Genomic DNA, 13,143 nt, shown 5'->3' on the forward strand with positions numbered 1-13,143 from the left:
AACTCAGTCCACCAACCATATACAGTGGTACCTCGGGTTAAGAACTTAATTCGTTCTGGAGGTCCGTTCTTAACCTGAAACTGTTCTTAACCTGAGGTACCACTTTAGCTAATGGGGCCTCCTGCTGCTGCCATGCCGCCGGAGCACAATTCCTGTTCTCATCCTGAAGCAAAGTTCTTACCCCGAGGTACTATTTCTGGCTTTGCGGAGTCTGTAACCTGAAGCATATGTAACCTGAAGCATATGTAACCCAAAGTACCACTGTACAGTGGTACCTCAGGTTACAGACGCTTTAGGTTACAGACTCCGCTAACCCAGAAATAGTACCTCAGGTTAAGAACTTTGCTTCAGTATGAGAACAGAAATCGCAGCAGGAGGTCCCATTAGCTAAAGTGGTACTTCAGGTTAAGAACAGTTTCAGGTTAAGCCTATATCCACTTCCAAAGCTATTCAGGTTAAGAACGGACCTCCAGAACGAATTAAGTTCTTAACCTAAGGTACCACTGTGTGGCCAGCTGCCAACCCAACCTTCACTATTTTTGCTGTCCCCAGTGAGCAGCAAAAACAAGAGCTTTGTCAAGAACAGGCATCCCCAAACTCGGCCCTCCAGCTGTTTTGGGACTATAACTCCCATCATCCCTAGCTAACAGGACCAGTGGTCAGGGATGATGGGAACTATAGTCCCAAAACAGCTGGAGGGCAGAGTTTGGGGATGCCTGGTCAAGAACCTGGTAAGCCACCATTAATGGCCTGATGGTTGTGTTTTGCTTGGTGAGACTAACTCTGCATGCACACAGCTGCATTTTATACTAAAACCAAGCAGAACTAGGTCTGATCACTGCCCATTTGGGATCCCTGTATAAACCACTCCAAGAAATCTGAAGTATGATCTTGTTATAGGTGCAGAATTCAAGCCGACTAATCTAATATGAAGCAGAAGGTCTGTGGGCAAGACTTTTAAAACCAAGGGATTGCACTAAGACTACCAAGGGGCTATCTCTATACTAGAAAACATTATTCATTAAGAACAAATAAAACTCGGCAGATGAAGATGGTGGGACTATATGGAACTTGCCAAACTGACCGGGAGACTCCAAGACCAGAGAGAAGAGACTGTGGAAGAAGACAGGAAGAAGTTTAAGGAATATTTGAAAAAATATGTTAATATTTAAACCTTAGAATAGCTTTGGAAGTGGATATAGGCTGTAGGGTTAGAAGTAGAAGATAGGGTATTTAAAGTAGTATTATTTGTAAGTGATAAAATGTGAAGTTATTTTAAGTATGATTTAAAAAAAAAGATGGCTAGAAATTATAATATATGTAAACTGCTAAAGATGAAGTAAAATGAATATCAGATAGGTGGGACTTGGGGAAGGCAACTTAACAATGTTTAGAAAAATAAGGATATGACAAGAATTTGTTCATATTGTTTGTCTTTTCTGTCTGTGTTTTTTATTTGTGTTATAAAAGGAATAAAATTTTTTTGGGGGGGAAAAGAACAAATAAAACTCTATGGCACTCCCCAAGGAGTTGCAGGAAACTGACATTTCAAGGCTGTGCTGATCATTCTCTCCGGAACCCCTGTATCACCGACAAAATGTGGAATGATATCCTTCCCTCATCCATATGTGAAGCAGCAACCATCAGTTGCTTCGAGTGTCTTGGAAAGAGTTATTTGCTGAGGCTTTGCCTGACCCACAAAAGTGGACCCTGATTTATGTGTATGAATCCCCCAAATCTCCATTTTCATTTGATTACCGTATTTCTCGCTCTATAGGAGGAACTTTTTCCCCTCCAAAAATGAAGGGGAAATGTGTGTGCGTCCTATGCAGCGAATGCAGGCTCCTTGGCTTCAGCGATAGCAACGTGAAGCCTCCGAAGCACAGAGGGAGAGCTCCCCCTACGCTCCGGAGGCTTCGCGTTGCTTTCGCTGAAGCTGCCTGAAGCCCCCGGAGCGCAGCGCGAACACCCACTGCGCTCTGGGGGCTTCAGGCAGCTATCCGCAAGCCTTTGTAGCGCAGCAGGAGTTCCCGCTGCACTCTGAAGGCTTGCGGATACCCGCCTGAAGCATGGAGAGCGAGAGGGGGCGGTGCACACTGATCACTCTTGCTCTCCAGGCTTCGCTTCGCTGGAGAGGCGCTGCACAGTTTTCCCTCTCTGCGCAGCGCCCCTTCAGCGAAGCGGGAGGAAAAATGGAAGGGGCTCTGTTTCTCCTACCGCTTCGCTGAAGGGGTGCTGAGCAGAGGGGGGGAGATTCCCCCCCCCCCGTTCTCCCCCTTCTATGGTCCGGTGTGTCCTATAGAGCGAAAATACGGTATATATGGTTTGAGGTTATATTTTTGTTTTCATGGATGTCACTTTTATATAGTACGTAGTGTGCACCGCATAGAGGTTTTTAAATGTATATATGAAATGCTTTTACATAAATAAGTAAATAAATGTGTGATTACACTTCCCACCGCTTTTTTCAAGAGATCACAGTAGTTTAAGTCTACAGTGCAGAGATGCTGTAGAAGGGTAAACGAACCATTGCCAACCTTGGTGCCCTCTAGACATTTTGGACTACAATTCCCATCAGTCAAAGCCAGCACAGCTGTACTGGCTGGGGCTGATGAGAAGTGCAGTCCAAAATATCTGGAGGGCACTAGATAGGCAAAGCCACCTGCAAATCATTAACTGGGCTGTAGTATTGATACTGTACCACCTGCTAGGATCTATGTGACCGACTGCAGCTGATCTGTGGACTTTGCTTGCCTGCATTATGTGATTTGCACAGTAATCCTACCCATGTCTATTCAGAAGTAAGCCCCACTAAATTCAACAGGATTTACTTCCAGGTGAGTGTGTATAGGATTGCAGCCTTATCCTAAACTCGCTTGCCCCAGAGTTTTCCTATCAAATGCAGTGGGGCTTACTTCTAAATCAATATGCATAGGATTACACTAACAAGGCTGTGATTTCATACATGTTTACTAGAAAATGCATTTTACTGAAAGCTCATGGACTTCAAAGAAGAAGGGTTTAAGATCTGGCACAAAATAGAGATAAAAGACGAAGAAGCCAAATTGTTCAATGCGTGAGCAACAGTTCACGGCCTGAAATAATGAGGATTTTGAGCAATTTAATATTACTGGTTGAATGCTTCAATAGGACCGAAGACGAAGCATGAGAACAGCATATATATATATATATATATATATATATATATATATATATATCAGGAAATACACACAAAATAATAGCTCATCAAATAGATAAAAGGAAGCTAATGACAGCAAGGTTTGTTTATTGATCTTAGTGGATAGGGAGAAATCAAGAAGAATCATTGTTCAGTGAAGACGTAAATGGGCTCCTTAGAAGGTCAGGGTTTGCCACATACAAAATACAATAATGAGGTAGGATCAAGAGACTCTTTTGTCAAAAGCATACAATGAGGACCGAAATGACCTGTTCCAAGGAACATGGAGCTGGTGGTGGAATCAACAGAAACTCCCTGCATTCAATTTGTCCTCACCTGCGTAATATGTTGTCAAGCTTATCCTATGCCTTGGAACACAGAGAGCTGCATTCTACTGAGACAGACCACTGGCCCATTTACTTCAGTATTGTCTACACTGACTGACAGCAGCTGTCTAGGGTTTCAGACAAGGATCTAACCCAGTCCTAACCTGAGATGCTGGGGATTGAACATGGAACCTTCTGCCTGCAAAGCAGGTGGTTTACCGATGAGCCAAGGCCCTTTCCCTGCCACTGCTATGAACTTCTCCATATCACTAGCTCCTTCTCAGGCATCTTACCAAAGGTTTCATGAGTGAAGGGAAATGAGGAGAATGAAAGGGATTTCCAGGCTCACTTCATACACTTTAACAGAACCAAGAGATAAAGCTCACCCTCCACCCCACCCCACCTCCACTTTCACCTCAGGTTCAAAATTGCAAGAGCAGATGCTTCTTCGTGCAACCAGAGATGGTGCAACCAACAATAGCTGTACTCAGCCATCTTCAAGCATCCTTCTTTGGGGAAGGTGCCGTGGCTTAGGGATAAGAACATCTGCTTTGCATGCAGAAGGTCCCGGGTTCAATCCCCAGCGTCTCCAGGTAGAGCTGGAAGAGACCCCCTACCCAAAACCCTGCAGAGCCACTGCCAGTTACTGCAGACAACACTGATCTGGAGATTAGGCACCTAAGATTAGACATTCGAGTTGGTATTAGGCAGCTGTGCTCCTGGAGTTAAGCAAACCAATGAGAGAATGCTACCTCTACCCCATCCACCACCACACAGGTCACCCTGTATAGGCAAAGTTATGGAGCACAAAGCCTCCTGTATCTGTGGAAGGTCCATGCATGTTTCACAGCCCTGATCTTATAGTGTTTTGAATGCCCAGAGAGCCTCCATGAATACAGGAGGCTCCCAGCTTCAGATACCTGCCCTTCTATTTGTCCCACCCAGCTGAAATCAGACAGACCCCCTCGTTTGATGAACTTTCAGCACCTGATAAAGACCTTTTTATTTTATTTCAAGCAAGGTTTTCTGATTTTTCTATTAGTTTTCATTGAGTTCACCTTTACTGTATCTTTTTAAACTTACTGTACACAGCTTAGAGACTAAGCTGTTAAAGTACGAAATGAACTGTGGAAATAAAATAGGAATAAATTGATAAGGCAAAGGCAACACAGGGAAGGGGAGTTGAGGAGCTTGCTGAATATCCCCACCCTCCCTGGCATGATTTCCATCATGTGTAGTTTTTGGACACCATGAGACAAGACACAGGCTAAGTTCAACTCCATGTTGCAAAGGGCCATTTCAACACAGGGCTCCCATTTTCAGCGAGACACTCCTGCCGCTTGCAATATTTTTGCCCTCTGTGTTACGTTCCATCTACAGCAGTGGTTCCCAACCTTTCTTCCCTTTGAGCTACCTGAAAGTAGCTGAGGATCTTGTAGGTTGTTGCTTAATGGTTGTTTGTCTTGTTGCAGCTTTGTGCCAGATGCTGTATGGTTTTTAATTGTATTGTACAGCTTCCTTCATTTCTTATAAATTGTATTTTATTTGTATTACACACGACCACAAATCCAGACAGGCTGCAGACCACCTGAATGAAGCATGTAGACCATTGGTTGTCCATGGACCACAATTTTGGAACTCCTGGTCCACAGATTGACAAAAAGGATGAGTTAATAGGTGACAGAGGTAATACATGATCCGATCAATCAATGGGCCTGTATGTGCCTCTACCACGTGTATAGTTTCTAGGATGGAAATATATGAACATGTGTATACATTTCTGTGCTCATCACCTCTCACCTGGATTCAGATCTTATTAAAGTTTGTGCGTATTGGTTTCTCTTACTGAGTGCTATGCTCACATGAGTTGAATTCCCTGAGAAGTAAGGAACCATGCATATAAGCTGAACCCATCAGTTAAAATTAGCATCCTCCCTGCACATCCTTTCATGGGTCAGAGGAATGACAGCCTCAGAAAGTTCTATTACGCTGCATCGAGGAACATCTGGGGATAACGAAACGGTGGGAATTTGCAGCTGAAACAGAGGTTTGAAACCTTGACTTACTGGCAACATGGGAGGATGAAATTGAAATCAGAGGCAGTCGTGGGGAGATAGTCTCATCAAAGGGTTTTAAGCTTTGGAATAATTGGTCTGGGTAGAAGCCTCACACTGTCCACACTTCCAGGCCACTGCCTCATCCCTCCCTCCTCCATGATTATGGGAGCCATTTTATTACACACTTTTCACGGCTGATCTTAACACCATTGTATCACTTTATCCATTCACCATAGGGCCAAATTAGACACTTGGAAGCAGATCTAAGTCTCAAAGCAACAGGAGCAAGACTGTTTGGGACTTCCGGGTCAGCGCCATCGATTAATGGCGGATTCCCTCTGAGTCTCAGAGGGACCAGCTCCGCGGGATCGGGTCTTACCGCTGTGGCAAAGCGGGGGCCCTTTAAAAATCACAGGCGGGGGAAGCCTGTGAATGTGGGGACTCGGCGGGCACCATTTGCGCCCCCCCCAATTTGCGAAGGGACCCTTTTAAGGGCTCCGGAGTGGGACGGGGTGAGCGGCGCGGTGCTGAGAGTCAACTGCTTCTTCCGCAGAGTGAAGCCGCACAGCCGTTATCGGAGAGCGCTGGCTTTTCCTGGGACAATTGGACTTTGGAAGCAACTACCCATGAGTAGGATTAAATTGGATTTAAAAGGAGTAAGAATAAGTCAATTCGACACCGAAGTGGGAAGGTATAAACAGGAAGTCTGCCTTCCCTTCTTGTAAACAGATTAAAGCAAAGAGACTGTAAAGCGGAAACTTGGAAAGACGTTTTGGAAAAAGACTTAAATCTTAACATCAGGAAAGCGGTCTCCCCTCCAGTTTGCAGGAGAGGAGGGGGGAAAGTCTGGGGTGTATTTACCTGCAAAAACAAGAGGAAAGGGAAGCTAAAATCCGCTGCCTAAAACCTGGGAACGGACTGCCCCTAGACAAGGAAAGCCGCTCAGTGGAAAGCCTATTGGTAAGCAGAGGACTTTTGACTTAGCTCTGCAAAAAGAGATACAGTGTTTCTGGACTTCTCCTGGTTTTAAAGTAACTGTCTAAGTGGACTGAAACTGTTGTTTTTAAGTGAATTGGGGGACTCATAAGGATTATATTTGTTTTTAAAAGTTGCAAGCTCTGGCTGTTACTGTGTCCCCCTAGAGGAGGATTGACATTGCTACAATAACAACTGGGTTATAGGAAAATTCCTTTTCAAAACAAACTTTCAACTGTGGGATCGACCTTGGATTCTCATGAGAGTGCTATGGCAGATGGGAGAGGAAAGTTAGAGCTGGCGCAGGAAAAAACTACTAGGTCTGGCAGACACTATCGGACAGACACTGCGCAGCAGCGAAGGGCTTCAACATCTGGAGCATCTGGAACATCAGGGGCTGCTCCTCCACAGGTCAAACCAAAAGTTATGTCGTCCGAAGACGTTTTGGCACATGCACTTGGAAAAATTAATGAATCCTTGGAAAATTTAGCTAAGCAGGTAGCTGAGACAAATAAACAAGTAGCTGAAGCATCAGTTAAAATTGATCTGAATACTACAAGCATTAATAATTTGGGACAGAAGGTGAATACCAATACAAAGTCTATTGAAAAATTATTATAGGAATCTGCTTCGACCAGAAAGATAGCTGAAGAAGCAAAAGATATTGCAACTGCTACTCAAGAGAAGATACCATCAGTATATAAGCAATTGGAGGACCACGGTTTGACATTTCCATGATTGAACTGAAAGAGAAACAAAGAAATTTAAGAATCAGGGCTGTACCAGAACGTGATAAAGATAATCTGGCTGACTTTCTTACACAGGAATTTACAGATTTTTGGCAACAGGACTTGGGGAAGGAAGAATTTAAGATAGTGAGTGCATTTAGACTTGGAAGAGGACAAAGGAGGAACAAGGTGAGGGACTGCTTGATTACTCTTCGAACAAAAGAGGAGAGAGACAAAATTTTGAACCTGCACTATCAAAGGACTTTGGAAATTGACGACTCAAGTGTGGAGATATTTAAGGATATTCCAAAACATCTTTTGGACTTAAGGCTTAACTACGGAGATCTAGTTGCCCTGTTGAGAAGAAATAGAATTCTCTTTAGGTGGGAATTTCCCCAAGGCCTATCCTTTAAATATAAAGGAAGAAAGATAAAAATAAGATCAGTTAACGACAAAGACAGGTTTCTGAAAGACCACGAAGAAGATCTACAGAAAGAAGCGGAATCTGGAGAAGAGCCAAGAGCACTGGAAAAAGGAATACTAGATATAGCAAACCTATCTTTTGGATTGCACGGTCCAGAGAAAGAGACACCATTGACAGAACAAGAACAGACACTTGGTGCAGTCGGAGGCAAAGCGAAGTAACCCCATCATGGCTCTGCAACTTTTAAGTTGGAATTGCAACGGTCTTAACTCTCCTCGGAAGAGAAAAAGTGTTTTTCATTTACTAAAAAAGGAACAATTGGACTTGATTTGTCTACAAGAAACTCATGTAACAAGGTTACACAGGAAACTACTTATCAATAAGAGATTGGGACAGGAGTTTATCTCATCTGACAGAGTTAAAAAAAGAGGAGTTGTGATATATGCAAAGGAGAGACTATTACTGAAATTAATTTTCAAAGATGAACAAGGAAGATTCCTGGCAATTGAAATTCAAGTTCAAGGAGAGAAATTTCTGATTGTAGGAATTTATGCACCGAATGAGGGGAAATCTGAATTTTTTAAAGAGTTGCATGAGACCTTATTGGACTATTTGGATTACAATCTGATTCTGATGGGGGACATGAATGGAGTAGTATCTACAAACATGGACAAGGCACAAAGACAGGTAGTTACCAAGGATGGTAGACTACCAAAAACTTTTTTTGAGATGACAGACAATATGGACTTAGTGGACATTTGGAGAACAAAGAACCCCTTGGGAAGAGAGGGAACCTTCTTTTCTGAAGCCAAGATGACATGGACTAGAATTGACCAAATATGGGTAACTAGAGGAATGGCACCAAAGATAAAGAAAGTGGAAATCTGCCCAAAAACTTGCTCCGACCATAACGCTGTAAGGATGGAGATGAAGCAAATATCAACTGGCTCCTTCAGATGGAGGATGAATGACACCTTATTTAGAGATGAAGAAGTGTATAAAAAGGCCCAAAAAACTTTGAGAGATTATTTTGAAATAAATATGAATACTAATGTAGAAAAAAGAGTAATCTGGGACGCAAGCAAAGCTGTTATGAGAGGGTTTTTGATACAACAGAATGCAATAAAGAAGAGAAGTCAAAATGAGAAGATAGATAAAATTTTGGAGAAAATAAAAGAAAGTGAGAAGAAATTGAGAGCAAAACCAAAGTCGCAGGAGATTTTGAGAGAAATAAAATTATATCAAGTACAATATATGGAAATGATGAATCAGGAAATAGAATGGAAAATTAAACAAATGAGACAAAAAACATTTGAATCAGCTAATAAATGTGGGAAATTGTTGGCTTGGCAAATGAAAAAAAGACAAAAATTAAATACTATTACAAATTTAGAAGTGGAAGGAAAGAACATACATAACCCAATTGAGATTAGAAATTGTTTCCAGAGGTATTTTAAACAATTATACTCACAAGGGCCACAGAAAGAAATGGACATAGACTGATTTTTGAAGACAAATGGATTACAAAAAATATCCCAAGAAAGTAAATTAATGTTGAACTATAAAATATCTGAACAGGAAGTAGAAGGTGCCATTCAAAATATGCAATTGGGCAAATCTTCAGGACCGGATGGGCTGACTTCTAGATATTATAGATCTTTGAAAGAGTGGTTATTACAACCTTTGAAGGAAGTCTGCAATGAAATTCTGGAAGGGAAGAGGGCACCAGAGTCGTGGAAAGAGGCGTTGTCAGGGAACTGCCATCGAAAGAACAGGAGGCGAAAGGGCTCATGGAGGTTGGGAGAGACTTAGCTGAGGAGGGAACCAGCAGGGGGAGAGAAGGAGCTCCAAGGGAAAGTGAGTCGGAGGGATGGCTCAGAGACACTTCCAGCGAAAACAGTGGGGAGGTTTCAGGACCTCCTATAGGGACACCCACTCCTCGCCAGAAACTGTCACGCCGAGAGTCCAGAAGGCGCGTTTCCGTTAAGGAGCTTTTATGCTGGAAGAAATTCCGTAAACGCCCACTGTCGGATTCTACCAGCGACTGACGGAGCCATGCTTAAGGAGCTCCGTTACAGACAGAGGTTTGTGGACTTAGCCAAACTCTGAGGGACTAAGAATTTCACGCACAAGCAGCTCATCATCCCATCACAGGCGTATATTACACTTATACCGAAAATAGAGACTGAAAAGACTCAGCTTAAGAACTACCGCCCTATATCGTTACTTAATGTGGATTACAAAATTTTTGCTGACATTTTGGCCAAGAGATTGAAAAAAGTATTGATGGAAGAGATTCATAAAGATCAAGCGGGCTTTCTCCCGGGAAGACATTTGTCTGATAATTTGAGGAACATAATTGATATCCTGGAAAAACTAGAAGTGAATATAAACACTAAAGCAGTTCTGATATTTGTGGACGCGGAGAAAGCTTTTGACAACATCTCTTGGAGTTTTATGAAAAAGAACCCACAGGGGATGGGGGTAGGCCAAGGTTTTGAAAATGGTATAGGTGCAATATACTCTGAACAAAAGGCTAAATTAATTGTAAATAATGTGGTGACGGAAGAATTTAAGATAGAAAAAGGGACACGACAGGGGTGCCCAATCTCCCCATTGCTTTTTATATCGGTCCTGGAGGTTCTGCTGAATATGATTAGAAGGGACCGGTTGGTTAAAGGTATACAGGTCGGAGTCAAACAGTACAAATTGAGAGCATTTGCAGATGACTTAGTATTGACGTTACAGGAGCCAGAATCTAGTACCAAAAGGGTTTTAGAACTAATTCAAGAATTTGGTCAAGTGGCAGGATTCAAACTGAACAAGTTAAAAACTAAGGTTTTAGAGAAAAATTTAACACCGATTGAAAGAGAGAGGTTTCAGAATGAGACAGGTCTGACTGTGGTTAAGAAAGTGAAATACTTGGGGATTAACATGACAGCAAAAAATGGGAACTTATTTAAAGATAATTATGAAAAATGTTGGACGGAAGTGAAAAAAGACTTAGAAATTTGGTCAAATTTGAAGCTTTCCTTGTTGGGTCGAATTGCAGCTATAAAGATGAATGTATTGCCTAGAATGCTGTTTTTGTTTCAAACACTGCAAATTGTGGACAAGATGGACTGTTTCAAGAAGTGGCAGAAAGATATCTCTAGATTTGTCTGGCAGGGCAAGAAGCCCAGAATAAAATTCAAGATATTAACTGATGCAAAGGAAAGGGGTGGATTTGCCCTGCCAGACTTTAAACTTTACTATGAATTAGCAGCATTCTGCTGGTTGAAAGACTGGCTGCTTCTTGAGAACATAGACATTTTGGATTTAGAAGGTTTTAACAATGTCTTCGGGTGGCATGCATATTTGTGGTACGACAAGGTTAAAGCACATAAAGCATTTAAAAACCATATTGTCAGGAAAGCATTGTTCAATGTTTGGATAAGATATAAGGATTTATTGGAAAATAAAACCCCAAGGTGGCTGTCACCAATGGAAGCAAAAGCCCAGAAAAAGCTCAATATGGAGGCCAAATGGCCGAAATATTGGGAAATTTTGGAACAAGAGGGAGAGTTCCAAAACTGCAGAGTTTTGAGAAACTAAAAAACAAAGTGCGAGATTGGCTTCATTATTATCAGATAATGGAGGCATATAATTTGGACAAGAAAATTGGCTTCCAGGTGGAAAAATCAAAATTAGAAACAGAACTGTTAGAACCCAAAACTAAGATTTTGTCAAAGATGTATAACTTGCTGTTGAAATGGAACACTCAGGATGAAACGGTGAAATCTGCTATGATTAAATGGGCACAAGATGTTGGACATAACATTATGTTTGCTGACTGGGAACAGTTGTGGACCACAGGTATGAAATTTACGGCATGTAATGCCTTAAGAGAGAATATTATGAAAATGATATACAGGTGGTACATGACCCCAATCAAGCTTGCAAAAATATATCATTTGCCCGATAATAAATGTTGGAAATGTAAAGAAACTGAAGGTACATTCTTTCACCTTTGGTGGACGTGCCCAAGAATCAACACTTTCTGGGAGATGATATATAATGAAATGAAAAAGGTATTTAAATATACCTTCCTGAAGAAACCAGAGGCCTTCCTTCTGGGCATTGTCGGCCAATTGGTGCCAAAGAAGGACAGAACTTTTTTTATGTACGCTACAACAGCAGCAAGAATACTCATTGCAAAGTATTGGAAGACACAAGATCTACCCACTTTGGAAGAATGGCAGACGAAGGTGATGGACTATATGGGATTGGCAGAAATGACTGGCAGAATCCGAGACCAGGGAGAAGAGTCGGTGGAAGAAGATTGGAAGAAATTCAAAGACTATCTACAGAAATATTGTAAAATTAATGAATGTTAGAATGATGTTGGATAGAAATTAAGTGGTTTCCAGCTGTAATGCTTTAAGAGAATATGAAAAAAGGGTTATAAACAGGTAAAAACTTAATGGTAAGGATTTGCTGAACCAACAATTTGAAGTGGAATACAAAAAAGGGAGGTATGAGGAGGTCTGGGAAACAAGCTAAAGGAAAACAAGCAATGGAAAATCTGTGTGTTTTTAACTATTTTTATTTTGTATTTTTGTTATTTTTTTCATTTTTATTGTAATACTTTAAAAAATCTTAATAAATATTTTATAAAAAAAAGACTGTTTGCAGCGAAGAAGTGTTGGACAAGGGGAGGGGATGACTGAGTTTTAAACCTGCGACTCCCTCCCTGCCTCACAACCCCAGCTCCCCACCTTTCTACCCAAATGCGGTCCAAATGGATTTTTACCACAACACCAAGGAATAGTGGCTTGAGGGAGGGAGCTGATGCAGAGGAAAAGTGCTGACTGGGTCATGCACTCCTCTTCCACTTGCCATCTCCCCTGCTGCTTTGCAGCTGTTTAGCAGCAACGAGGGTTTAAGATCTGGGTCTTCTGTCAACTTGATGAGTTACCTCTGCTAATTCCCTTTAAAAGACGCTAAACTTGTCAGCCTCATGTACTTAGACGACAACAACCTCATGATGCCATCTTAACGATTCATGATGCTATAGACTGAGTGGGGAGGTGTATAGATTGGGATGCACAAATTCAGTACTGTATAAAATTAAAAATCATAAATAAAATAAATCAGTGTTGATTGGTAAGGGTGATCAAGCCTGCAGTTCCAGGGGGAGGGCACACATAGGTGAATTGGAGTTGTGATTGACAGAACTGAAAGCAAATACAATGCAGGAAGAGACCTAGTCCAGGGGTCAGCAAACTTTTTCAGCAGGGAGCCAGGTCCACTGTCCCTCAGACTTTGTGGGGGGGGCAGACTATTTTTTTGGGGTGGGGATGAATTCCTATGCCCCACAAATAACCTAGAGATGCATTTTAAATAAAAGCACACATTCTACTCATGTAAAAACACGCGGATTCCCGGACCGTCCGTGGGCCAGATTGAGAAGGTG

The 13,143-nt window shown here is 41.9% G+C and overlaps 1 protein-coding gene across 11 annotated transcripts in view; it reads right to left on the reverse strand.

Annotated features, from left to right (window-relative positions):
* The window catches only part of FAT3 (FAT atypical cadherin 3), a 455,041-nt gene that overhangs the window by 91,805 nt on the left and 350,093 nt on the right, over positions 1-13,143 (reverse strand). The window lies entirely within an intron of this gene.

Source organism: Podarcis filfolensis (assembly GCF_964270895.1).
Source record: "Podarcis filfolensis genome assembly, chromosome: 4".
NCBI lineage: Eukaryota > Metazoa > Chordata > Lepidosauria > Squamata > Lacertidae > Podarcis > Podarcis filfolensis.